We start from the raw sequence: 27674 nt of genomic DNA, 5'->3' as shown, positions 1-27674 counted from the left end.
CCCAATGAGCTTCAGGGACCAGATTCATATAGAGAGCAGACTCATACCCCTTGAACCACAAGAATATGTCATCCTCCCTTTTGTAATCCTTCACAAGATCTTGCTGCCACCATCTATACTAGACTGGCTCCTCTGATCTAGATTCTTCAAGCTAAGCTCATGAGCAAACAGTATCTTCTTTTCCTCAATGGCCATCTTCCTCTCTTCACTCTCCCTCTCCATCTTCAGCTTGAGCTTCTCCAGCTCCAATTGGTATTCTCTCTCCTTTGCCTGTCTGTCCTGTAACTCTTCAGGGGTCAGACCCTTGGAGGACACACTGCTACCTGCCCTGGAGACTCTCTCCCTGGACATAACAGGCCCACCCACTATACCATTGTGAATAGATTGTGCCTTCTCTTCCTCCTCCTCCTCCTCATCTGTGTACCCCTCAGCTTCCTTGGCTGTTACCCAGGCCCTCAGTGCCTTCTGCAGCTCCTCCTTCCTGGTGACGCCTTTAAGGGGACAACCAAGGTTTTTGTAGAACTGCTTTAACTGGACAACTGTATAGCTCTCCAGTTTTTCTAAATCAAAAGCAGCTCCAGCTGATGCATCGCCAGACTTGATGAAGAGTTAAAAGTGAAAAGTTCCGAAGGCAGAAAAACAAGTTCCCTAATGAAGTTGAAAAAAGTCAATCAGGGGATCAGAAAAATATGGAAGTAGAACACAAAAAAGAGTCCAAAAGAGAAAAAGCAAAGCAAGTAGTATGTTGTCACGTAATGGTCTGCACTGAACACAGTAGTGTACACTTAATCACTGTATGTCAAGTACAAATACAAGTCCAATCCCAACCGATGATCACCAATGTTAGGAATGGGGTCTTTGGTTGGCAGTCAGGTTACCCCCTGTCCAAGCAAGGACCCTCACTCTAGTCCGGGTAAAGGAGAATCACCCTCAGTTAACCCCTGCTCACCCCCTTGGTAGCTTGGCACGAGCAGGCAAGCTTAACTTCAGAAGCAAGGTGTAAAGTATTTGTACCAACACACACAGTAATTCAGTGAAAACACTACAAAATGGCACAGCATAGGTTTAGAAAAATAGAGAATATTTATCTAAATAAAACAAGACCAAAACAACAAAAACTCAGCATACGCAAGCGAAGTTATGATTTTGAAAAAGCAAAAGAGTCTTAAATCTTTTAGAAAACAGTGAGAACATTGTTAGCGTACAAAAGTACCTGGTTAGCGTAAAAATAACACTGCACAGGCGGGGGTGCGTCGGAAATGGCCAGCGATGTGTCGCTTTCTCATTCGCAAGCGAGACCGTGAGTCATTCCTCCTCTGGTCAGGTCGGTGTGCGTCGCTTCTCCTCTACCGCAAGAGAGCGATGTGTCGATCCAGACAGGCACCTCAGGTCCAGGCAGGCTTTGCGTTGTTTTTCTGCACCCAGCGATGTTGCATTGAAAATCCGGTCACATGGTGTTAGAAATGGGGTCTTTCGTTGACAGTCCAGTTACCCCCTGTCCAAGCAAGGACCCTCACTCTAGTCAGGGTAAAAGAAAGTCACCCTCAGCTAACCCCTGCTTACCCCTTTGGTAGCTTGGCACGAGCAGTAGGCTTAACTTCAGAGTGCTAGGTGTAAAGTATTTCTACCAACACACACAGTAACTTAATGAAATCACTACAAAATGACACATCACAGGTTTAGAAAAATAGAGAAAATGTATCTAAACAAAACAAGAACAAAACGACAAAAATCCACAATACACAAGTCAAGTTATTAATTAAAAAGCAAAAAGAGTCTTCATGTAGTTTTAAATACACACTAACACTGTTAGCGTGAAAATGTACCTTGGGTGTGTCAAAAATAACCCAGCACGGGCGAGTGTGTGTCAAAAAGGGCTTGCGATATGTCGATTTCACTCACGAGCGTTACCTTGCGTTGTTTCTCCTTTCGTCGGGTCGGGGCACGTCATTTCTTCTCTCCCTAGGAGAGCAATGTGTCAATCCGGTCAGCACTCTCGGGTCCGGGCAGGCCTTGCGCTGTTTTTACATGCCCAGCGGTGCTTGCATCACAAATCCAGCCGCACGATAATCCGAAAACCACGCAGCGTGGGTTGCGATCTCACCAGCCTCCGTCAGCGATGCTGCGCGCCGTTTCTCCAGCTCTGTGCATCGATTCTTCGGTCACGTTATGGGCGAGCATCGATTTTCACCCACGAAGCCAGCGGTGCATCGATTTCCCAGCCGCAGATCGGAGTTGCGTCGATCTTTTCCCCACACAGCGTTCTGTGCATGGATTTCTTCCTCTTAGGCTGACAGCTTCTCCTTTCAGGGTCCCAGGAACTGGATGGGCACCACAGGGCAGAGTAGGAGTCTCTCCAGAGATTCTATGTGCTGGCAGAGAGAAGTTTTTGCTGTCCCTGAGACTTCAAACAACAGGAGGCAAGCTCTAAATCAAGCCCTTGGAGATCTTTACAAGATGGAAGGCACACAGAGTCCAGTCTTTGCCCTCTCACTCTGGCAGAAGCTGCAACTGCAGGATAGCTCCAGAAAGCACAGTCACGGCAGGGCAGCTCTTCTTCCTCAGCTCGTCAGCTCTTCTCCAGGCAGAGGTTCCTCTTGGTTTCCAGAAGTGTTCTAAAGTCTGTGGTTTTGGGTGCCCTTCTTATACCCAATTTCTCCTTTGAAGTAGGCCTACTTCAAAGCAAAGTCTCTCTTGAATGTGAAATACTGCCTTGCCCAGGCCAGGCCCCAGACACTCACCAGGGGGTTGGAGACTGCATTGTGTGAGGGCAAGCACAGCCCTTTCAGGTGTGAGTGACCACTCCTCCCCTCCCTCCTAGCAAAGATGGCTCATCAGGATATGCAGGCTACACCCCAGCTCCCTTTGATTCACTGTCTAGTGTGAGGTGCAACCAGCCCAACTGTCAAACTAACACAGACAGGGAATCCAAAAACAGGCAGAGTCACAGAAATGGTATAAGAAAGAAAAAGTCACTTTCTAAAATTGGCATTTTCAAACACACGATCTTAAAATCAATTTTACTAAAAGATGTATTTTTAAATTGTGAGCTCATAGACCCCACACTCCACATGTCCATTTGCTCCCAAAGGGAATCTACACTTTAATCAGATTTAAAGGTAGCCTGCATGTTAACCTATGAGAGGGACAGGCCGTGCAACAGTGAAAATCGAATTTAGCAACATTTCACTGTTAGGACATATACAACACACTACTATATGTTCTACCTTAACCATACACTGCACCCTGCCCTTGGGGCTACCTAGGGCCTACCTTAGGATTGTCTGACATGTAAGAAAAGGGAAGGTTTAGGCCTGGCAAGTGGGTACACATGCCAAGTCGAATTTACAGTTAAAAAGGCACACACAGACACTGCAATGGCAGGTCTGAGACATGATTACAGAGCTACTTATGTGGGTGGCACAACCAGTGCTGCAGGCCCACTAGTAGCATTTGGTTTACAGGCCCTGAGCACCTCTAGTGCATTTTACTAGGGACTTACTAGTAAATCAAATATGCCAATCATGGATAAGCCAATTACATACACATTTTGTAAAGGAGCACTTGCACTTTAGCACTGGTTAGCAGTGGTAAAGTGCCCAGAGTAACAAAAATAGCAAAATCAGAGTCCAGCACACATCAACAACCTGGGAAACAGAGGCAAAAAGTTAAGGGAGACCACGCCAAGGATGAAAAGTCTAACACGTGGTATCTCAAAACCGCTCTGCGTGGGGTTTGTGTTGTTATCAGCCTATGTTAGCGGGTGTTGCACGTCGTTTCTCCAGCCTCGTTGCATCGATCTTCCGGCCGCAATGCAGGTGGAGCCTTGATTTCAGCCACGAAGCTGGCGGCACATCGTTTATCAGAGGCGTCACGGAAAGTGCGTCAAAAAATTCCCTGCACAGTGGACTGTGCCTGGATTTTCAGTCTTGGTCTGCCAGCTTCACTTATCGAGGGCCCAGGAACTGGATAGGGCACCACTTGGCAAGGCAGGAGTCTCAGCAGAGAGTCCAGGTGCTGGCAGGAGAGGTCCTTGATGGCCCTGAGACTTCAACAACAAGAGGCAAGCTCAGTTCAAGCCCTTGGAGATTCTTGACAAGCAGGAATGCACAACAAAGTCCAGTCTTTGTCCCCTTTCACACGCAGAGGCAGCAACTGCAGGATAGCTCCAGAAAGCACAATCACAGGCAGGGCAGCACTCCTCCTCAGCTCTTCTCCTTGGCAGAGGTTCCTCTTGATTCCAGAAGTGATCTAATTTGGGTGCTCTTCTTATACCCCTTTCTGCCTTCAAAGTAGGCCTACTTCAAAGGAAAGACTCTCTTGTTTGTGAGATCCTGTCTTGCCCAGGCTAGACCCCAGACACACACCAGGGGGTTGGAGACTGCATTGTGTGAGGGCAGGCACAGCCCTTTCAGGTGTAAGTGACCACTCTTCCCTTCTCTCCTAGCACAGATGGCTCATCAGGATATGTAGGCTACACCCCAGCTCCCTTTGTGTCACTGTCTAGTGAGAGGTGCAAACAGCCCAACGGTCAAACTAACCCAGACAGGGAATCCACAAATAGGCAGAGTCACAGGATGCTTTAAACAAGAAAATGCCTACTTTCTAAAACTGGCATTTTCAAACACACAATCTCAAAACCAACTTTACTAAAAGATGAATTTTTAAATTGTAAGTTCAGAGACCGCAAACTCCACATGTCCATCTGCTCCCAAAGGGAATCTACGCTTTAATCATATTTAAAGGCAGCCCTCATGTTAACCTATGAGAGAGATAGGCCTTGCCATAGTAAAAACGAATTTGGCAGTATTTCACTGTCAGGACATACAAAACACATTAGAAGAAGTCCTACCTTAAACATACACTGCACCCTGCCCATAGGGCTACCTAGGGTCTACCCTAGGGGTGTCTTACATGTAAGACAAGGGAAGGTTTTAGGCCTGGCAAGTGGGTACAATTGCCAAGTCGAATTTGGCAGTTACAATTGCAATCACAGCCACTGCAGTGGCAGGTCTGAGCCATGTTTACAGAGCTACTAAGGTGGGTGGCAGAACCAGTGCTGCAGGCCCACTAGTAGCATTTGATTTGCAGGCCCTGGGCACCTCTAGTGCACTGGACTAGGGACCTACCAGTAAATCAAATATGCCAATCATGGAAATCCAATAACACATACATTTTACACAGGAACACTTGTGCTTTAGCACTGGATAGCAGTGGTAAAGTGCCCAGAGTAACAAAAACAGCGAAAACAGAGTCCAGCACACATCAACAACCTGGGAAACAAAGGCATAAAGTTGCCAAAGATGCCAAGTCTAACAAGATGTATTTGTGCTTCTAAAAAAGCTGCCAAGTTCCTGATGATGCTGCACAATTGTGATTTTGCCCCTTGAGTTCTTTTGCTTCTAAATGTGATGTGTGCTCCAGTTAAAAATGGGGACTCTCATTGGTAGTGGTATTCACCCTTGTCCAAGTAGGGACCACAATCCTAGTCAGGGTAAGTCACAGCACAATCCAAATTATCCTGTGCCCACCCTCTGGTAACTTGGCACTGAGCAGTCAGGCTTAATTTAGAAGGCAATGTGTAAAGTATTTGTGCAATAAATCATACAGTGACACAGTGAAAACACCACACAAATACACCACAAAGGTTTGGAAAAACAATGGATAATATTTATCTGAATGAAATAAGGTAAAAACGACAAAGATTCTATAAATACAAGTTGAAATATATCTTTTAAAAGGTGTAAAAGAGTCTCAATCCTTAGAAATCAATAGTTGTTTCTTTGTAACACACAGTACCTGGGATGTGTCAAAATTAATGACGCACGGAGACCACAGGTGTTGCGTCTAATTTTCTGGTTTGACACAGACAATGCACCTGTCTTTCCACGCTGCAAGGGTTTGTGTCGTTTTTCTGGTGTGGATTCTTGGTTCCTCTCTGCAATGCAAGGGTATTTTGATGCTCAGGGACGATGCGTTGAAAATCCTTGACGTGCTGGTAGAAGGAGCAGGTGCTGCATCGTTTCGGTAGGCGATGCGTCAAATTGTTTGTTGCAAGGCAGGCACTGCGTCAAATTTCCAGTCAGGGAGTCGGACTGCGTCCTTCCGGTTGGCGATTTCCCATCCGCGATTTTCGAGGCACAAAGTGTTTCTTGAATCATTTGTTGGCCCTGAGACTTCAGAGACAGGAGGCATGCTCAGTCCAAGGCCTTAGATAGCACTTCAGGACGAAGGCAGAGCCCTTCCAGCAGAGCCAGAGGCCAGCAGTGCAGCAGGCCAACAAGCAGGGCAGCAGTCCTTAGCAAAGCAGTCCAGATGAGTCCTTTGGGCAGCCAGGCAGTTACTCTGAAAGAGTGCGGGTATAGGTTCAGAAGTGTCTGATTTGGTGGGGTCAGAGACCCAGTTAATATACCCCAAAATGCCTTTGAAGTGGGGGAAACTTCAAAGAGGGATTTTGAAGTGCACAATTCCCCCTTTCAGCTCAGTCCTGTCTTTCAGGATCCCTGTGTGGAGGGGTTATCAGTCCTTTGTGTGAGGGCAGGCCACTGGCCTTTAAAATATAAGTGTGATCCCCTCCATCCTTCCTGCCCAGGAATACCCATTTATATGCATATGAATGCAGATGTGACTGAGTGTCCTGTGTTTATGGTTGTCTGGGTGGGATGCACAAGGGGAGCTGTCAGCCAGCACAGACAAGACGTGGATTAGAGCCTGGCTGTAAGGCACAGATGGCAGTAAGTGCAGAGAAATGCCCACTTTCTAAAAGTGGCATTTCTAAAATAGTAATAGTAAATCCAACTTCACCAGCAAGCAGGACTTTCTATTACCAGTCCGGTAATACCAAACAAGACATGGCTACTCCTTCCATATTAGAGTCTACCACTTAAGAGTATATGAGGGCCATTCTAATGCTAGTCTATGAGAGGAGTAGGCCTCACAGTAGTGGAAAACAAATTTAGGAGTTTTCCACTACCAGGACATGTAAAACACATAAGTACATGTCCTGCTTTTTACCTACATAGAACCCTGTTCTATTGGTTACCTTGGGCCTAGCTTAGGGGTGGCTTATATGTAGAAAAGGGGGAGTTTAAGGCTTGTCATGTAGTTTTTAAATGCCAAGTTGAAGTGGCAGTGAAAATGCACACACAGGCCTTGCAATGGCAGGCCTAAGACATGGTTAAGGGGCTACTTATGTGGGTGGCACAATCAGTGCTGCAGGCCCTCTAGTAGAATTTAATTTACAGGCCCCAAGCACAGGTACTGCACTTTACTAGGGACTTACATGTAAAGTAAATGTGCCAGTCGGGTAGGAACCAATGTTACCATGTTTAGGGGAGGGAGCAGGTGCATTTTAGCACTGGACAGCAGTGGCAAAGTGTGCAGATCCCTAAAACCAACAACAACCATGTCAGAAAAGTAGTGCTGCTTGCAGCGCTGCCCAGGGGATTACAAGTCCCCCTCCTGCCAGCCTTTTCATGGCGGTATGAACCGTCATGAAAAGGCTGGCAGAAAGGGGAGTTGCGGGGCCCCTGGCATAGGCAGTGCAGGGGCCCCCTGCCACGGCCCCATGGAGCTTTTAGCGCGACAGGTGCAACTGCACCCTTTGCACCGCCGCAACACTGCCGGCTCCATTTGGAGGCAGCTCCCGTGTTGCGGCCGAGATCCCCGCTGGGCCGGTGAGCGGAAACCAGGTTTTCACCTGCCGGCCCAGCGGGGATCTCCAAATAGACCCCGCGAGAGTGCGGCCGCCCGCCAATGTTGAAATGAGGGCCATTATGTCTAACTTTCCAGGAAATCGCTGGGTTCTAGGACCAGTATTTCAGTCTTTACACCACAGAAAGTGAGGAAGAAGGCGAATTAGCTGTTGGCAGTTAAGACACACAAGTAAATCTGTGTCCCATCAGCATATGAGTGAAAGTCGAGTCTTAGGAGCTTCATGTTTAGTCTAACATCAGTTCAGAAGAAGGGGTATGTACTGAAGGGATCACTGGGAGCACTACTGTTGATGGCCTGTGGCTGAGAGGTGTAGTTTCCCAATCTTGTACTCGGTTGTATGTCAACGATGCTGGTTTGCAAGGGTTTCACCAGTGTAGCTATGACCTAGGACTGCAGCCACGATACGAAATACCAACATGAAGAGGGTGTCATTATCCATTAAAATGAGTATATCATCCCATAGAGAGCTGGGAGTAGTTTCTGAACTATGAACGATGAAGATTGAAAGCTGACTGGAATGCGTGCAGGGTACAATTGATCTTATTATCTTGCTCTATTATATTTTACGGCCTTTGTCCCGTTTTTCAAGGCCCTGGGAGATCGCTGAGGAGATCAGTAATGGGTCTTTGAAGAGTTTTGAAGAGACCAATGATGCTTTTTTTAAAGGCAATAATGAGGATCTTTTCAGGTCCAGGGAACAGGAGCTATTGCTGACTGTGGTTTAAGGTGGGATGGATGCAACAAATGAGTTTCCTGATTCTTTGCAAAGACAGGGATCTTTATTAATTGTAAGGCTATGGTATCTTTCTCGGTGGAGAATGTGAACTACTGTTGCGAAGGGTGACTTGCAGGTTTTTGAACCAGGACTGGTTTTAGGATGAGTGCTGGACAGAGTAATGGCAGTTGTAATTAGATGCAGTTTGTGTGTGAAGAATGGATACGCTTCATCCTGTACCTCTTTGCATTTCAGAAAATAGATGAAGAGTAGCAATAGGGAGTGACAAAGTACTTGGTTTCTGGTGCGCTTTACCGCCCTGAAGAATTTACCAGAGTTGTATTTACTTTTCGATGAGAAATCATTTGGTGGTGGTAGTTAGTGGCCTCTGTTATGGGAGTGTATTTTAGACCGCCTGGGGTTGACATTTTGACTCGATGAAGATTTTGGCATGAGAGAAGAACATTCTAGCCGAAGTTAAGTCCTCATTTACAAGTTTTTAACGCAGGCCATCGTAGCAAGTCACTTTGCTGAACTGCCCCGCGCCAAAAAAAAAAGGTCAGGAATACTCCGTATTAATGAAATACAGTGCGTTCCAGCCCCTTCTACCTGCGCTGGTGCACAAATGAGTGCCTGGCACCAACAGGAACACTTGCATCATGGTGCAAGAGCATCCGCATTGTTTGCACAATTGTTTTTGTGCAGGAAGGTACACCTGCCTGCACAAACACAATCAACAGAGGCAGAATACAGCACACACAGAAAGAGAATAAGGTTATTTTTCCTAGTTATGCCTCACCTAGGGAGGCACACAGTTTTGATGCATTCCCAGGTTTACAGATCTTTGGTTGGAAATAACCACCGCAAGACTCATGGAAAGCCTTTTTGAGGTACAGTAAGGGAACACTGACGTGTGCTGCCTTGCCTTACTCCACTTGTATGAGGCCATGCAAAGCCACGCAGGGTGGCTTTGTGTCGCCTCATAGATATGATTGAGAGGCCTGTGCCACTGGAGCAACTAAAAAAGTGATGCTTCAGGTGCGCAGGCCTCTTGTAAATGAAGCCCTTAGTTTCCAGCAATGTTGTTAGAGTTATAAAGAACTGAGAGATGAGTATGGAAAAGCTATCCATTATGTGTCAAGCAGGAATATGGAGGAGTATCAGGTGGGTATTTTGTAGCCAGTGGATGTGTTTACCAGCATGAACGGGGGCGGAGGGGCTGCTAATGGCACGATGTGGGTGATGGCCAAGTTTGGGCTGTCTTTTTGGAGCAGTGTAGACATCTACACTGATTACCATTTTAGAATCAGAATTAACATGTCAGAATTAAGTTGCAACCACCTCTATTTCTTCTCCTAAATCCAAGACTAATATAAATAGGCACTGGCAAACATCTTAAACTAGATTACTCAAGCTTTACCGGATCAGGCAGCACTGTATTGGTGCGTTTACATAACTCACAGGGTGCTAATCAACCAAAAAACTGTGCACCGTATTAGAAGCTGATCTACAATAATGTGAAAAATTAAAGTAAAAGAAAAGTGAATGAACTGAAAGAAGGGTCTCATCAAAGCATGACAAGTCAATGCCAGTAATCCCAGCTAAGACTGATCATAACAGTGGTTTATGTAATTTAATTTCCTTAACCAGGTATGTTATATTACCTAATATTTGATACTTCTGCACAGGCTGGTAGCCAGAAGTATATTTTTAGGGGGGCATGGCCCTCAGCTATGATCAAACTTTAAAGGTGTGCCCTTTAGGTCCACTCTTCCCATATACTAGCTGTACTACTAAACATTAACCCCAAGAATATCATGGCACCAGAATGTTGAAGTCCTACTACCAAAAGGTAAGTGCATATACTGTAGAGAAGTATAGATTTACTATTTCTAACTCTACATAGATTAATGATGCATGCCATGTAGGTATATATATATGTGGGGTAAGGCATAGAAAATCTATACTTAGTTGCCTGTCAATTTTTTGGACTTGATATCCAGTACTTGATATTCTGTTCAATCGATATACTACTTTTGTTAATAGGCAAAACAACCGTATGATTCTATGTGAAGGAATTAGTTGCTTTTCTAAAAGTAAATATTTAAGCACACTCAATAAACTTTCCACACTACAACTTTACATCCTATCATTTAGATGAGATTTAAGGTAGAGGGGAGTAAAGTTGTAAAGTAGGGTAACTCACAACTTTGTATATTTTCTAAACTGTTTTGTGAAATGGAAACCTTATGAAGTTTCTTTTTTTTTAAAAAGCTGGCCTCATCTCAGAGCTTCACCCTCCCATACCTCTTAATTCAGGAATTGGATGTCCAGCCTCCACAGTCAACATTTTTTTTTGATGGAGTATGACCTACCTGGGTCATTCTGCATCAGGAAATCATCACACTTGGGAGGGTCGAAAGGATAAATTAGGAAACTTAATCTGTTTCGTAGTGTTGGGTTTCCTAATTCCACCCAACTTTGTAAGGGAAGTTTTAATTGAACTCAACATTTATTTAAAATTACTTTACAGAAAGCTTAGAGCAGTGTTTTCCAGACTTTTGACATTTCTGTGGACCCCCAATTTATCATTACTGGAACTCAGGGACCCCCCACTGAATCAATATTGGAATCAGAGGACCCCACATTGAGTCGTTAATGGAAGCCAGGGACCCCAGCCTAAACATTGTCTTTGATTTGAACTCCAAATCAATACTCAAAAAATACAGAAACAAGCATTCATCAAATACACTCACACATAATAGCACATTTTATTTAATTTGCAAAAAATATAAATAAAAATATTTAATAGGAAGGTTATAGCTTTGCTAAATTTAATTAAAGCCACACATTGTCCATACTATAATCTGTTTGATGCACCTACACAAATCTATCTGAGGATACTAATTACGTTTTTAGCCTAAAATTTTAAATTCATTGACATTGACAGTACGTTTTAAAAATTTTGATTGGTCATTTAGTCACTTTATTTGTATACTTTTTATTAATCTGTTAATAATATTTAATTTTCTAAGTAGTGGCGGACCCCCTGAGGATGCTTTGCAGACCCCCAGGGGTTCCCGGACCACAGGTTGGGAACCACTGGCTTAGAGCATATCCATCAAAAATATTTGGGAAATTAGTAGCAAACAGTGCTTTAAACATTCTAGGGCTACAACAATGGTGAAAACTAAATAGACGTTATATGTCAATTTACAGGGGAAGTTTGGAAGGTTACACAATCAATTTTACTATATGGTTGTGACAAAAGATGGACAGTTATATTACACATGATCAAAAACACTAGTCAAAACAGCATGGACTTGAAGCAGGCACCGACATTAGCATACACTCCTCGTAGTTACAGGTTGTGTGAAAGGTGCTGTACAAAAAGGAGACCTTTGTTAGACATCAACCAGCAACAGGTAGGCATAGTATGGGTAACTGAATAAGCCCAGGATGGATCCATTTCAGGTCTGTGGCTTGGCTGAGGGCATGGCTCCCATCTCCAGTTATAAGAGCTGTAGATGCGATAGCAGCATTGCCTTTAAGGCCTAAGTGGTGATGTCATGGTTTGCTTCTAGCATGTAGGATCCTGCTCTGTGATAAGATCTCTTTTTGATACTGCTTGCTTAGTACCTCTTGTGTGGATGGTACAGAGTCCTTCACTTCCAGCATTATAGACATTTTCCTCTCTTTCATGTGCAGTAGTCTCCTTCAGTAGAATCAAGTCATCAAGGTGGCATCCTCTATGTGGCTAGTGTTGCTTGGACGAGCATGCACTTTTCTGAATGATGAATATCATGAGCATGAAAGCCTGCTACGTGTACCAGAAATTTTAAATATTAACTTGCAGAGGGATTGTACAGCATTATTACAGGTACAGATAAAGTCAAGCTCCATGTTATAGAGCAGTTAAGAGAATACCTTATTTAAATGTACATTAGAAAGGCAAATCACCTCCTAAATAGACAAGTAGGTTGCACTTTCCAATGATTATACCAGCACGTGGAGACATGGTTGATATGCATTAAAAGAGTAGCCATCATCATTTTTTAACAAGGATATATCATAACAAATAACAAGAGGGTGCCATTGTTAAGAAATTTCAAAAACACAATGTGGATCAAATAACAATGGTTACACCCTATTAGGACTTTAAAATGATTTTTGGATCTCACACTAAGATCCCTTTTAGATAATAAAGTGCTACATTGTGAATTGAAATCATATTGGGCCAGGTGTATTAGCCAAAACATGGTAACACATTAATTCCTCTTAATCCCTTGCCGGTCATTGACGTAATGGTTACGTCCATGGCTGCGCCTCTCAGGCTTACCAGCCCTTGGGGGAAGCGCTAGCCTAATTATATTATATTAGGCCGCAGAAGCCACTACACACCAAGGATTTTTTTTTTTATACTAACGCATAGGGCGAGCGTTCCCTTGGGCAAGGGCAGCTCCCGGGGGGGGGGGCAAAATATTTTTAGGGCTTTTCTGACTTCCCTGGGCCCAATATAATTAGCCCGAAAACCCCAGGACACCAGAGATAAAAAAAATTGTTTTTTTTTTTTTTTATATGTGGGGAGCGACCTCTCAGGCAAGGGTTGCTCCCCGGGGGGCCAAAATATTTTTAGGCCATTTCTGCCCCCCCGGGGGCAGATCGGCCTAATTATATTAGGCCGATCTGCCCCCGGGGGGGAAGGAACCACTAGACACCTGGGAATTTTTTTTTACTAACGCATAAGGGAAGCAGCCCTTTGGGCAAGGGCGGCTTCGCAGGGGGGGCAAAATATTTTTAGGCCTGTTCTGCCCCCCCCCGGAGGCATATTGGCCTAATATAATTAGGCCGATCTGCCCCCAGGGAGGGCAGAAACCTCTAGACACCAGGGATGTATATATATTTTTATTTCCTTTATGTTTTTATGTATGGGGAGTGACCCCTTAGGCAAGGGTTGCTCCCCTGGGGGGGGAATTGTATTTAGGCCATTTCTGCTCCCCTTGGTGACAGATCGGCCTATTTTTGTTAGGCCAATCTGCCCCCAAGGCGAGCAGAAACCACTAGACACCAGGGATTGGTGTGTGTGTATGTTTGTGTTTAGTTTGGGGGGCAGCCCCTTGGGCAAGGGTTGCTCCCCATGGGGGCACATTACTGTTGGCAGAGATCGGCCTATTTTTGGAAGGCCCATCTGCCCCCAAGGGGGGGGGGGGGGGGAAAGCCCACCAGAGACCAGGGAAGATTTTTTTTTCAAAATAAGAGGGTGGGAGTATGGCCATATAAATGGGGCCAAAGTTGTTCTGCCCACCAGTGGGCAGATGGGGCAATTACCCCGGTCCACACTCCCGGGGGGCAGAAAGTCTACTAGATGCCATGGAATAAAAAAAAATAATAATAATTGGCCGGTGGCTACCAACCACTATGGACCTGGTTATGCCCCCACCCCAAATGAAGGAGGTAACAGTCTTTCAGCTCTCCCCCCGCACACTAAAACATCCTTTCCCATGGCAAGCAAGAGGACATTTGATTATTTTGGGTTTTGGTTTTACATTTGGGCCATGAGAGCTTGGTAAATCTCAAAATCGTCCCACTAGAATGGTGGGGGCTGCACTTTTTTAACTTTGGGATGCTGCCATGTAGAAAAATCCACAAGACCTAGACATATCTGAAAACTAAACATCTGGTTGATTTCAGGGTGGTGTGCTTCACACGCACCTCGCACCATTTTCTTACCCACAATGCCCTGCAAACCTCCAACTTTGCTGGAAATCACACATTTTCCCCACATTTTTTTGCAGATGCAGGAATACAGAAAATTCCTATCACCCAGCATTATCTCATCTATAACGATAAAAATTCTGCTGCACTTGTCAGCCTAAAGATTTTTTTTTCAAACTGCCCTTTAGGACCCACTTCGGTTCCCCCTCAATTACGACATGTTTTTGGCTCTTCCCTGTCACAGGCACTTGGTCCACCTACACAAGTGAGGTATCATTTTTACCGGGAGACTTGGGGGAACACTGGTGGGAAGGAAATGTGTGGCTCCTCTCAGATTCCAGAACTTTATGTCACCGAAATGAGAGGAAAAAGTTTTTTGGGGGCAAATTTTGAGGTTTACAAAGGATTCTGGGTAACAGAACCTGGTGAGAGCCCCACAAGTCACCCCATCTTGGATTCACCTAGGTGTCTAGTTTTCACAAATGCTCAGGTTTGCTAGGTTTGCCTAGGTGCCTGCTGAGCTAGAGGCCAAAATCCACAGCTAGGCACTTTGCAAAAAACAGCTGTTTTCTTTGGGAAAATCAGATGTGTCCACGGTGTGTTTTGGGGCATTTCCTGTCGCGGGCGCTAGGCTTACCCACACAAGTGAGGTACCATTTTTATTGGGAGACTTGGGGGAATGCTGGGTGGAAGGAAATCTGTGGCTCCTCACAGATTCCAGAACTTTCTGTCACAGAAATGAGAGGAAAAGTGTTTTTTTGGCCACATTTTGAGGTTTGCAAAGGATTCTGGATAACAGAGCCTAATCAGAGCCCCACAAGTCACGCCATTTTAGATTCCCCTAGGTGTCTAGTTTAAAAAAATGCACAGCTAGGCACTTTGCAAAACAAAAGCTCTGTTTTCTTTGGGAAAATGTGATGTGTCCATGTTGTGTTTTGAAGCATTTCCTGTCACGTGTGCTATGCCTACCCACACAAGTGAGGTACAATTTTTATCGGGAGACTTGGGGAACAGTGGGTATAAGGACATTTGTGGCTCCTCTCAGATTCCAGAACAGTCTGTCACCAAAATGAGAGGAAAAAGTGTTTTTTGGCCAAATTGTGAGGTTTGCAAAGGATTCTGGGTAACAGACCCTGGTCAGAGCCCCACAAGTCACCCCATCTTGGATTCCCCTAGGTTTCTAGTTTTCAGAAATGCGCAGGTTTGGTAGATTTCCCTAGGTGCCGGCTGAGCTAGAGGCCAAAATCTATAGCTAGGCACTTTGCAAAAAACATGTCAGATTTCAATGTAAAAATGTGAGGTGTCCATGTTGTGTTTCCTGCTGCGAGCATTAGGCCTACCCACAAAAGTGAGGTACCATTTTTATCGCGAGACTTGGGGAAACACAGAATAGCAAAACAAGTGTTATTGCCCCTTGTCTTTCTCAACATTGTTTCCTTTCAAATGTAAGACAGTCTATAAAAAAAATGTCTATTTCAGAAATGCCCTGTAATTCGCGTGCTAGTATGGGCACCCCGGAATTCAGAGATTTGCAAATAACCACTGCTTCTCATCACCTTATCTTGTGCCCATTTTGGAAATACAAAGGTTTTCTTGATACCTATTTTTCACTTTTTATATTTCAGCAAATGAATTGCTGTACACCTGGTATAGAATGAAAACCCATTGCAAGGTGCAGCTCATTTATTGGCTCTGGGTACCTAGGGTTCTTGATGAACCTACAAGCCCTATATATGCCTGCAACCAGAAGAGTCCAGCAGACGTAACAGTATATTGCTTTCAATAATCTGACATCGCAGGAAAAAGTCACAGAGTAAAACGTGGAGAAAAATGGCTGTTTGTTCACCTCAATTTCAATATTTTGTTTAATTTCAGCTGTTATTTTCTGTAGGAAACACTTGTAGGATCTACACAAAATACCCCTTGCTGAATTCAGAATTTTGTCTACTTTTCAGAAATGTTTAGCTGTCAGGGATACAGCATTGGTTTCACACCAATTTCTGTCACTAACTGGAAAGAGGCTGAAAGCACAAAAAATAGTAAACATGGGGTATGTCCCAGTAAAATGCCAAAATTGGGTTGAAAAATTGGGGTTTTCTGATTAATGTCTGCCTGTTCCTGAAAGCTGGGAAGATGGTGATTTTAGCACCACAAACACTTTGTTGATGCAATTTTCAGGGGAAACAACACAAGCCTTCTTCTGCAGCCCCTTTTCCCATTTGTTTTTAAAAAACAAACATTTTGTTGTATTTTGGCTAATTTCTTGGTCTCCTTAAGGGGAACCCACAAAGTCTGGGTACCTCTAGTATCCCTAGGATGTTGAAAAAAAGGATGCAAATTTGGCGTGGGTAGCTAATGTGGACAAAAAGTTATGAGAACCTAAGTGCGAACTGGCCCAAATAGCCAAAAAAGAGGCTTGGCACCTGAAGGGGAAAAGACCTGGCAGAGAAGGGGTTAAAATCTCCAGTCACCTTTTCTACATGTGTATCTAGCTCTTATTTTATTCATTTAGGCCCGTATTTATACTTTTTTTAGCGCCGCATTTGCGCTGCTTTTTGACGCAAAACAGCGCAAACCTACAAAATACAATGGTATTTTGCAAGTTTGCGCCGTTTTTGCATCAAAAAACGACGCAAATGCGGCGCTAAAAAAGTATAAATACGGGCCTTAGGCTCTTTATTACTTTCTCTATTCTTTCACAGTCTGCCTATCTCTTTCCCCACTGCACCTCTCAATTTTGTTTTCCCCACTAGCTATTTCTGTTTATTGCTCCATCTATTTTCCTGTGCCTGTCCCTCCACCCCTCTCTTATGCATATTTCTGTTTACTCTACTTTCTTTCCTTCAATCCTCTCTCCTTTCCTAGAACCTCTTCTCTCTATTTTCCCTTCAATCTCCTTTGTCCTTCTCAATAGTTCCTATTCTCTCCAGCCCTCATCTCCACAGACCATGTATGGCAACTGAAACATCCTCTTGACTGTGCATGGTCATTAACAGCACCTTCCACCTTTATATGACCAATGTGCTTTTCACTGTTCCTATGCCCTAGAAGCCTACCATCAAGTGGGACCTCCTAGGACTGAATGAATAAATGTACGGTCCTCCCGGGAATTAAGAATCCCTACGTTAGTGCAATGTGACTGTCATATCCCTGCAGCTTGAGGTCAATTCTTATTAGACCGGACATTTGGCTCCAAGAATTTGGTAGAGTTTAGCTGCTTTAAGGCAGATGATGACCCATTGACATCCACCACATTACCTTCACAAAGAGGTGGACTTAGCAAGTTCCCCACAGTACTGGAAAAGAAAATGTTTCTGATAAAACATTCACCAGAAACAATTTCTGTTCTGAAATCAAAGTTGGAAAGTAAGGGAAATGCTTCCTACGAGTCCTGAATTTGATTTTTTGTTTTGCTGTATTGCACAGCATGCTGTGTGCGCTGATGTTACACAACAAAACAAAAGTGAAAGCAGACCTCTCTAATGGAATCTGTGGGGATTCAGAAATGTCTTACCATACAGCATTCCTACACTATTACCGATAACAATAATACTCCACTTTATGTGATTAGTCTGTCGCCCATGAAAGGTAAGCCTCCCTTAACCCTATAAGGCATCAAGATTTTGTCATGCAAATTGACCCATTCTGGCCACATGAGTAGCTGCTGTGTTTAGGCCAGGGATCGTCTGGCATCCAGTAACCTGACAGGTTAGGACGTTTCTGAAAACAAGATTCATATGGTAGTCTGGGGGTAATGTGGCTTGCGTTGATCTCAATTTCTTTTCTTACACAGGATGCCCTTCATACTCCACACTTTGGCTAAATCACAGACTTTCCTCATATTTATGTAAAGGAAAATTCCAGAAGCTGTGAGGATCTTTAAAATTCCTACTCCCCTGTGTTTCCCCTCTTCGCCCACTAAAAACACTATCCCAATTGTTCATTTAGTATATGATTTACTTAGAACTGTATTCGCAATGAATATAAATTAGATAAAGATAAAGAAGAATTTCAAAGAGGTCAATACATTTTAAAAAGCAGATTCATGCTACACAGATCTTAAATTACAATATATAAAAAACAGGAAATGTTTGTTGAGGGTCTGCAGAGAAGTATAGGGAGGCCAGCTGCACAGATCCTTATTATGCTTTCCACATTATTTGCTTCAAGTAGATGATCCTCAGTGTGTTGAGCCTGGTAGGGTTATATAGATATTACACTATTTTTGAAAGACAGATAACTCCATTATAGCAGCTCTTTGTGACATTTCTGGTTATACTGTTGCTAACGCGTCCTTCTATGTTAATTTATATCACATTAGGACTCGTTTTAGGCCAATGAATCTTGTGACCCAGTGGAGAGACACAGTAGGACGAGATAACTGATCAATATGTCAAGCAATATATCAATATTGTCATCAATATTTACCACCACAATGCACTTTACTTTGGATGAAGACATTAATCAAATTGTCGACGCAACCATGACCTTTCAGCCATGAATAACCACACCTTTTGATAGAATTTTATGAATTTTATTCCCTATTGATTACAATCTACGAGCAGAAGGGTTAATCTCAATACCAAGAAGCATAAGAGCATAGTCACAATATGGCAACTGTGATAAGATTTCAATAATGCAAGAATCACAAACATAAGAACATAGCACAGCGCGAACATGGGTCAGAATACAGCAAATGTCATACATGTGTCAGTTCAGCATGTCGTAACGTCAGTCATTTGTCTTATTTGCGTCAGTCAGAGTGAACTCCTATCCTAACAGCTAATTAGCATCAGCATGTTGGACTTCATGCAAAACAATTTAGAACATCAATTTAGAAAACATCTAGCTATGGTCTCTATCAAAATGAGCAGTTGGTACCTAGAAAGGAAAAGCAAGCAGACAAATGACAGATTGCATAGTCATAATTATCCTCCAAGGTTTAGATCAGCACACATGATTAGTCTTCGTCTTCAGGACATCAGTCAAAACGCCATCAGCCTAACTCGTCTAAAGGACAGGGGACACTTCCCTCATAAGGAGGAGAAATGTAAAAGGGCAGTCTATGGGTGAGGATGGTTTAAGGAGTCTCAAAAGTCACCAAACAGAGTGACAGAGTTTCTGGATAAAATCAATAGCATTGCCTACCTAGCTTCTCCTGACCCTTCTGACATGGGTTTTTATCCCTTTTTCGTAATACCTTCCCCCAAAATTCTATTGGACATTTACTATACCCCACTATCTTTAACCTATCAAATTATACATTAGGTAATTCCAATTTTATGGCAAGACCGGAGGCTTCTATACCTATTAGACGTTTTAGGTATTTGTTTTAAGTCATCAATCTGGTAAATCTTTGGGAAAACTATTCCCAAATAACATGTCCCATACCATCCCTTAGGGAGACGGTAATAAGCATTAAGTCCACAGATGAAATAGATCCCAGGGATCGCTGGATCTTGTCCATTCAACATAAATGTCCACTTACTCTGAAACAAAAACACATGTCTGCATTCACTCGTTCCCACAAACAAATTGTCCTGCCCAGATTTTGGCCTATATATACAAAGCCTACCTACGTGTAATGCATCTATAGCTAGCTTGCCTTGTGTTTTGATAGCGGTGTAGGCATAATCATTTGCATATGTGTGTTTCTCTAGCCCTCTTTCTAATCTTTCCTTCAATGCTTTGCGTCTATCATCAATGTGATTGTTAGAAATGGGGTTTTTGGTTGGCAGTCAGGTTACCCCCTGTCCAAGCAAAAGCCCTCACTCTAGTCAGGGTAAGTCACACACAATCCAAGATTATCCTGTGCCCACCCTCTGGTAGCTTGGCACAAGCAGTTAGGCTTAACTTAGAAGGCAATGTGTAAAGTATTTGTGCAATAAATCATACAATACCACCATATAGCACCACAGAAATACACCACACAGTGTTTAGAAAAATATATAATATTTATCAGGATAATTGTAGGTCAAAACGAATAAAGTTGCAATGTGAATTTGTAGAGATATCACTGAAAAGTGATATAAAGTGTCTTAAGTCATCATCATCATCATCATCAAACAGACTTTATTCGGCTTTCAGCAGGCCATAAAAGTATCAAGTAATAGTACATTGATAAATATGTAGAAAATAGAACAAATTATAAATAGATAGGGAAGATAATAAAACACATCGTTAAATCATCAAGGACAGATATATAAAACTTGATAAATTTACATCAGTGCAAAATCGAGATCAATTACAGTATTTTCTGGAAAGTGAGGAGTTTACCGGAAATTCCAAATTTTTCAAATAAAATTAGTTCAGTACGCCCATAGACTTCCTTACAGAGAGTACTGTACATAAAAAGTTTGCTAAAATTCCACACATTTCAATAGAGGATAAAATCTGTAAGCTAAAATACGCGTCGCGGCACTGACGCAAATTAGTCGATCTTAAAAAAGGCAATAAAATACGTTTTCTTGGGATATCATAAAATTTACAAAAGAGGACCACATGCATTGTAGATTGGGGAGCTTTTGCATCACATGGACATACTCTTAAGACTGTACTCCAGTCGCACATAATCGGAAAGGTTACTAGTCGATGGAAGATATTTAAGCAGAATCTTGTAAGGACAAATCGATGTCGGGGATTTGCCACGCTTACTAAGTAGGGCTGGACTGCATCCGTCGACAGAAATAGTTGGTTAGACATTACAGTAGATTTTTTTGATTCCACTTCCCATCTCTGTTCATCCGAGTACTTCAAAGTCAGAGCCCTCAAATCTCTCCTGGTTATTTTTTCCAGTGATTGTGGGTTTTGGTAATATGCTTCGCAGCCCATATTTTAAAAAAAGGTCATAATATATCTTAGCCAGGGGACTCTAAGCGAGTGTGTTAGATTCATGCAGTCGGATAGTATGGCCTGGTTTAATCCGGTATGCTCAGAGGTCCACACTTTATGCCATAATAATAGAGGCTGTATCTTAATTAGATCAGTTACAAAGTGGACCCCTAGTTCCGAATGGCTAATATATGATGACGTGCTATTTGGTGCCATTAGCAGGTATCTCAGGAAGTCATTTTCCACCAACTGAATCGCATGGCAGTTCGTATACCCCCAGATACATGCTCCATAAGTAGCCGCCGGGATACATTTGGCCTTGTAGATTTTTACCATATTTGACGGGGAGATCCCCCCTAGTTTTTTGGAAAAAATCTTCAAGGCCGCCGTTGTTTTAATAATCTGGTCTTTTTTTGTTTTCACGCAGTGTGCCCAAGTGGCCTGTTTGTCGAACATTATGCCCAAATATGAGAAGGTGGGAGCTATCTTCACCTTGTCCTCGTGAATAGTGATTTTGTAGGACTTGCTCAGTTTCCTGCCACAGTTCATTATGAACGTTTTCGAACGGTTGACTGGGAGGCCCAGGGCTGTCATGTAATTTATACAAGTGGTTAGGAGTTTCTGGAGGGCTAGCGGTGTCCTGGCCATGAGTACTGCATCATCTGCGTAAAGGAGTGCAGGGACGGGGCGATTGCCTATTTGTGGAAGGTCTTTACAATTGCTTATTAATTCACTTTCTAGATTGTTTATGTATAGTGAAAATAGAAGTGGTGCGAGAACACAGCCTTGGCGCACCCCTCTGTATATTCCAAAAGACTTGGTGCATTCCCCTCTCATCCCGTACCTTACACTTGCTCTGCACCCGGTATACAGATCTCTTATGAAATGGACTATCGTTAGTTCGACCCCCATGCTTATTAGGATATCCCATAACTTTTCATGCAAAACACAGTCAAATGCTGAGGACAAATCTATAAAGGCCAGGTGCAAATTGCCCTCTCTGGTCTTCGTATACTTCCCCTCTAGGATAGTTAAGTTCAGAGCCTGTTCCACTGTACCTAGTCCTGTGCGGAAGCCATACTGCACTGGGGATAGAATGTTATTTTCTTCCGACCATATTTGGAGTCTATTTAGGATTATTCTCCCCGCTAATTTGGCTGATGTATCGAGGAGAGAAATTGGCCTATAACAGGCTGGGTTAAGGCGATCCCCCTTTTTGTATATGGGTATGATGATAGAGTGGCGCCATGTTGATGGTGGGCCTTGTGTGCTAATGGCCCTCAGTACCTGCGTCAATAGAGGGCCCCATAAGTCGGTGTTGGTTTTATATAGGTCAATTGGAACACCATCGGGCCCTGGCGCTTTCCCGGCTTTGCTAGTGCTTATAGCTTCTACTACCTCCTCTAAGGTAAACTGAGGTGATACTGCTAGGTGTCGATCTTCCTCTGAGTCTGGGACTTTTGGAAGGTCCAGAGGAACTCTGTCATTGGGTTGACAGTATATCTTGGAAAAGTACGTGATCCAGTCCTCTTCCGAGATTGCAATTTCCATTCTAGGGGTATTATTGTCCCCTAGAACGGGAGTATTTATTATTTTCCAGAAGAGGGCATTGTCTTTCGTCAGACTAGCTCTGTGTAGATTGTCCCATAGCTTCCCTCTCAAAGCGAGTTTCCTCTTTTTTGTGGCTGTCTTGTATGACAGTCTGCAGGTGCGTATTTCTGTCTGACATCTTATGGGGGCACTTAGGGCTTTTTTTAGTCTTGTGTGCGCTTTCGTACAATCGTGGTCAAACCAGCCGGTTTCCCTTTTCTTGCCCCCTGCCCCTCCTGTCCTAGACGTGAGGGCTTTTTTTACGGCGTAGGTTATCTGTTGGAAAGCACTTAGACATTGTCCTGGGGCGGTGTCATCACTAAGGCAATCAAGGAACACTTGGGTATGTTCACGTAATATATCTTTTAATAATGCCTGAGGGTCAGTCTGAGGTCAATCTCAGTATATAACCATTACACGGGGCTAGTGCAATATCATTTACCATCGTTGCCTCTCTGGCATTGGCCTGTGTGGCAGGAATTAATGAGAGTTCCAGGCTTTGAGGGAAATGGTCGCTTATTGCGATGTCGTGGATTATGTAATTAGTAAAATAGTGAACAAAATGTGTTGACATTAAAATATAGTCAATAACTGTATTTGCGCCCCTTCCATTAAAAGTTGGTTTAAGCTGTAGTTCTTTGGGAAGTAGTTCATTTACATGAGACAAATTATGTTTTTGGGCCACTGAATTCATTGCCTCTCCTTGAATGGTATGTGAAAAGTGAGGTCCTACGCCGATGTCTTCAGTATCCCAACCACACACCTTTCCTGTGGGTTCCTTGCAAAGATGTACATTAAAATCGCCCCCCCATATAATAAGAGTCACACGTCTGTTACTCGCACATATTTCCTCTAGGTCCTCACCCATCTCTGTTAAAATTTTGGGGACTTCTCTATGCGTTGCATTATCATAGAAGTTGATGAGTACTAGGTGCGGGTTCTGATCCAAATTACATTCAATCATTTGATAATAGGTTTTTGTGATTTGCATTTTTGGGTTACGTAGCCATGCCTTGTTTGAGATATGTGCATAGGCCTCCCTTTGGCCTGCCGTGATTGGCCTGTACAGCTGGTGTATGGAATGTCTTGTACCCATTTATGTGGACTGGATTTAATGTCCAAGTCTCCTGAAGACAGATACAAGGAAAATCCCCAGTGAAATTCACCCAAAGATCGTTATTGATCTTATTAGTTAGGCCTGCCACATTCCAGTAAAGTATAGTTGTTCCCATATATTGATAGGATTGGGGGTGCGCCTCCTCTATAGATGGTAAGGGTGGTGCATCATCTTGAGTAAAGATTATTGTGGGGAGTTGGTTTCCCTGATTCAAACGGATATCTATGATGTTCCTATCAAGTACCTTCTCGCGGAATACGTCTCCCCTATTCTCGGTAGGCCTTACTTTATTTACATCCAGGGCAGGATCATATGGAAAATCTATCCTGTTCCTATTTAGTCAATCCAAATCTTCTAGCGTTGTAAGAGGTTGAAATCTATTGCTAAGAGGATTGTGGTCCAGGGTATTTGGTATTTGTTCATTTACGGGTTGTAGATTCCTAACATTGCGCCCCGGAGATCTTGGATAAAAAAAACCCAAGGGTAGCAGTGAAATTCCTTGACAAGTGGCTTGTCTAGCACCTAATTTGTAGATGATACTATGCACCAAGTCTGGGGTCTTGAATGAAAGAACCACACAGTCTCCTTCCACTACTTTATCCCTGTTTCCTATCCACTTGACTCTTCTTACCATTTTTATATCGTTAAATAGGACCCCCACCCCCCCGGGACCCAGTCGTGTTCCTATCCAATTCAGGGCCTTATTCCTCAATGCCGGCCACGTTTCCTGGTGTTGGTCACCTATAGGGGGAACATTTGTCAGGACCACTACGTATGGAGTTGCCTCCGGAGGAAGATGTAAATGGTCACTAGGTATGTATGTAGAGTTCGGGGGTCTTGTTTCAATAAAATGGGACCTTTCTTTGTCTGTTTGGGGCATGTTTGTCCTAGTTAGTGAAGGAGAATTGGGCAATGTGGAAACTTGTTTATGATTAGTAATTGGTACTGATGGGAATGATTGTATACTGGTTAGAGGCTTGTGAGTAGAGTGTGTATGGCTAGTACTTGCTGATATGAATGGTACCTGTGGTTTAATCAAGTGCTTTGAGAATGAGTGTGGGTCATTAACCTTATCTAGGGGTATGGATTGAGAATTTCGCTCGAAATTCGAATTTGGCGATATTAGGCTTGGGTTTTGTTTTGGGTCGTGTAAGGCCTCTGGATGTAAGGACTTTACAAATCCCATGCCTGCCTCGACCCTGCACTCCACTACTTTTAGGCGTTCCAACAGGGAATCCAGTTTGGCCCCGAATGATGATTTCATGCTATTTATTAGGTCACAGAGGTTGGCTAGGAGAGATCTAGTCGTATCTACTGGTTTAATTGGAAGTTTCTTCCGAGATGACTTCCTTAGGGGCTTTCTATCGAGTGTGGGTACCAAATCATTCTTAAGAGATTTTTTAGGGGTGTTGTCTGCCTTCTCTGGCGCCGGCTTCCTTTGGCGTTTAGCTACAGGTGAAAGGTCATCTAATGAGAGAATTGAGTCTGAGATATTTTGAATGCATCCATTTTTATCTGTTGCATCTCTGTTCAGTACTTCATTATTACACCTTGTAGAGTCATCAGTTATCACCACGTCCGTTGGAGATTGGGTGTTGTGTTCTTTGGATGTCAGAATTTTCCCCTCTACATTGGCAATTTGTTCATCAATCATACCCATGGCCCCTGAAATGTATTTTAAAATAGAGGTGCTGTCTTTTAAGCTTGGGGGGTGACTCAATTTTGAGTGCTTCCTTTTCCCCATATTTTATGTGATGTCACTCTAAATCCGGTATGAGGAAAATGGGGTATTTATATATAAGGTAAGTTACACTTAATTAATTGTGTGCACCAGAATAGCACCAGCTTATCTAAGATAATTAAACGAATTGGCAGAGAGTAAAATGTATAGAGAACACTTTGCCGACAGTTAGCAATCTGTTTGAATGTAAGTTAGAATTTAAAAAAGGAAGAAGGTAAAAGAAAGAAAAGATAAAAGGATAAAAGGATAAAATGTCACTTGTTTGTCCCTTGTATGGTAGCTCCTGGGATATTCCTACACTTGGTGTCCCACCGGGGCTGAAGGCGAATCCCAAGGTTTCCCAAAGAAGCCACTGGCCGGGTCAAGATGGACGATAGTTCCTTTGTCTTCTCAATTCCGGTAAGTATTTCTCTTTCCTTTATAGGCTAGGGCCCTCGGAAAGCAGATGAAAGAGGGGGGGCCCAGCCCAGCCTCTTCCTGGCAATGACGGGCAAGGACGGGCCCGCCCTTGGCCCGGGCGTCGCCCGGGCGCTGCCCGCGCGCGTCCCACGCGGCGGGAGCACGAAGAAAATTTAAAGGGCTCCTGCCCTCGTCAGAGTCCCCTGCTGCAAGCGCTTCCCGCGACGGCGGGAGCGCGAAGAAAATTTAAAGGGCTCCTGCCCTCGTCAGAGTCCCCGGCTGCAAGCGCTTCCCGGGACTTCAAAAAGCAAACAAAGTCTCTTTCAAGCACAAAGTACCTGGTTTGGAGTGGAAAATCTCCTCAGAGGGCCACAGAAGAAGAGATACGTGGAAAAAGGGTGTGTGCGTCGATTTCTCCCCCGCACACACGGACTTGCGTCGTTATTTTTCACGCGGGGAAGTCGTGCGTCGTTTTCCGGCACGCAGACAGTCTCTTTCTGTGGATCGCGGGGATTACCAGATGTCCCGGGTCTGTGCGTGGATTTTCCTGCTTGTTTTCTGGCTGCGCGTCGTTCTGCGGGGCTGCGCGTCGAAATTTCGATCTCACGGCAGGAGTCGCGCCGATTTCTCCACTGGAGGTCGGGCGGCGTTGTCCTTGCGAAGCCGTGCGTCGAAGTTCTGGTCGTCCCGAAGGCATCGCGTCGATCAGCGTCGGTGTGCGGCGTTTTTCTCGCCGCGGAACAAGCTGTGCGTCGAAAATTTCGGCGCACGGAGCGTCCAAGTGAAAAAGAGAAGTCTTTTTGGTCCTGAGACTTCAGGGAACAGGAGGCAAGCTCTATCCAAGCCCTTGGAGAGCACTTTCACAGCCAGACAAGAGTTCAGCAAGGCAGCAGGCCAACAGCAAGGCAGCAGTCCTTTGTAGAAAGCAGACAGGTGAGTCCTTTGAGCAGCCAGGCAGTTCTTCTTGGCAGGATGTAGTTTCTGGTTTAAGTTTCTTCTCCAGCAAGTGTCTGATGAGGTAGGGCAGAGGCCCTGTTTTATACCCAAATGTGCCTTTGAAGTGGGGGAGACTTCAAAGAGTGGCTAAGAAGTGCACCAGGTCCCTTTTCAGTTCAATCCTGTCTTCCAGGGTCCCAGTAGGGGGTGTGGCAGTCCTTTGTGTGAGAGCAGGCCCTCCACCCTCCCAGCCCAGGAAGACCCATTCAAAATGCAGATGTATGCAAGTGAGGCTGAGTACCCTGTGTTTGGGGTGTGTCTGAGTGAATGCACAAGGAGCTGTCAACTAAGTCCAGCCAGACGTGGATTGTAAGGCACAGAAAGATTTAAGTGCAAAGAAATGCTCACTTTCTAAAAGTGGCATTTCTAGAATAGTAATATTAAATCCAACTTCACCAGTCAGCAGGATTTTATATTACCATTCTGGCCATACTAAATATGACCTTTCTACTCCTTTCAGATCAGCAGCTACCACTTCAATACTGTATGAGGGCAGCCCCAATGTTAGCCTATGAAGGGAGCAGGCCTCGCAGTAGTGCAAAAACGAATTTAGGAGTTTTACACTACCAGGACATGTAAACTACACAGGTACATGTCCTGCCTTTCACCCACACAGCACACTGCTCTAGGGGTTACCTAGGGCACACATTAGAGGTGACTTATATGTGGAGAAAGGGGAGGTTTAGGGTTGGCAAGTACTTTTAAATGCCAAGTCGAGGTGACAGTGAAACTGCACACACAGGCCTTGCAATGCAGCCCTGAGACAAGGGAAAGGGGCTACTTAAGTGGGTGGCACAACCAGTGCTGCAGGCCCACTAGTAGCATTTAATCTACCGGTCCTATGCACATAGAGT

Source organism: Pleurodeles waltl, chromosome 1_2 (assembly GCF_031143425.1).
Source record: "Pleurodeles waltl isolate 20211129_DDA chromosome 1_2, aPleWal1.hap1.20221129, whole genome shotgun sequence".
In the NCBI taxonomy this organism is placed as follows: Eukaryota; Metazoa; Chordata; class Amphibia; order Caudata; family Salamandridae; genus Pleurodeles; species Pleurodeles waltl.
The sequence above is the reverse complement of the archived record's forward strand: the minus strand, read 5'-3'. Positions refer to the sequence as shown.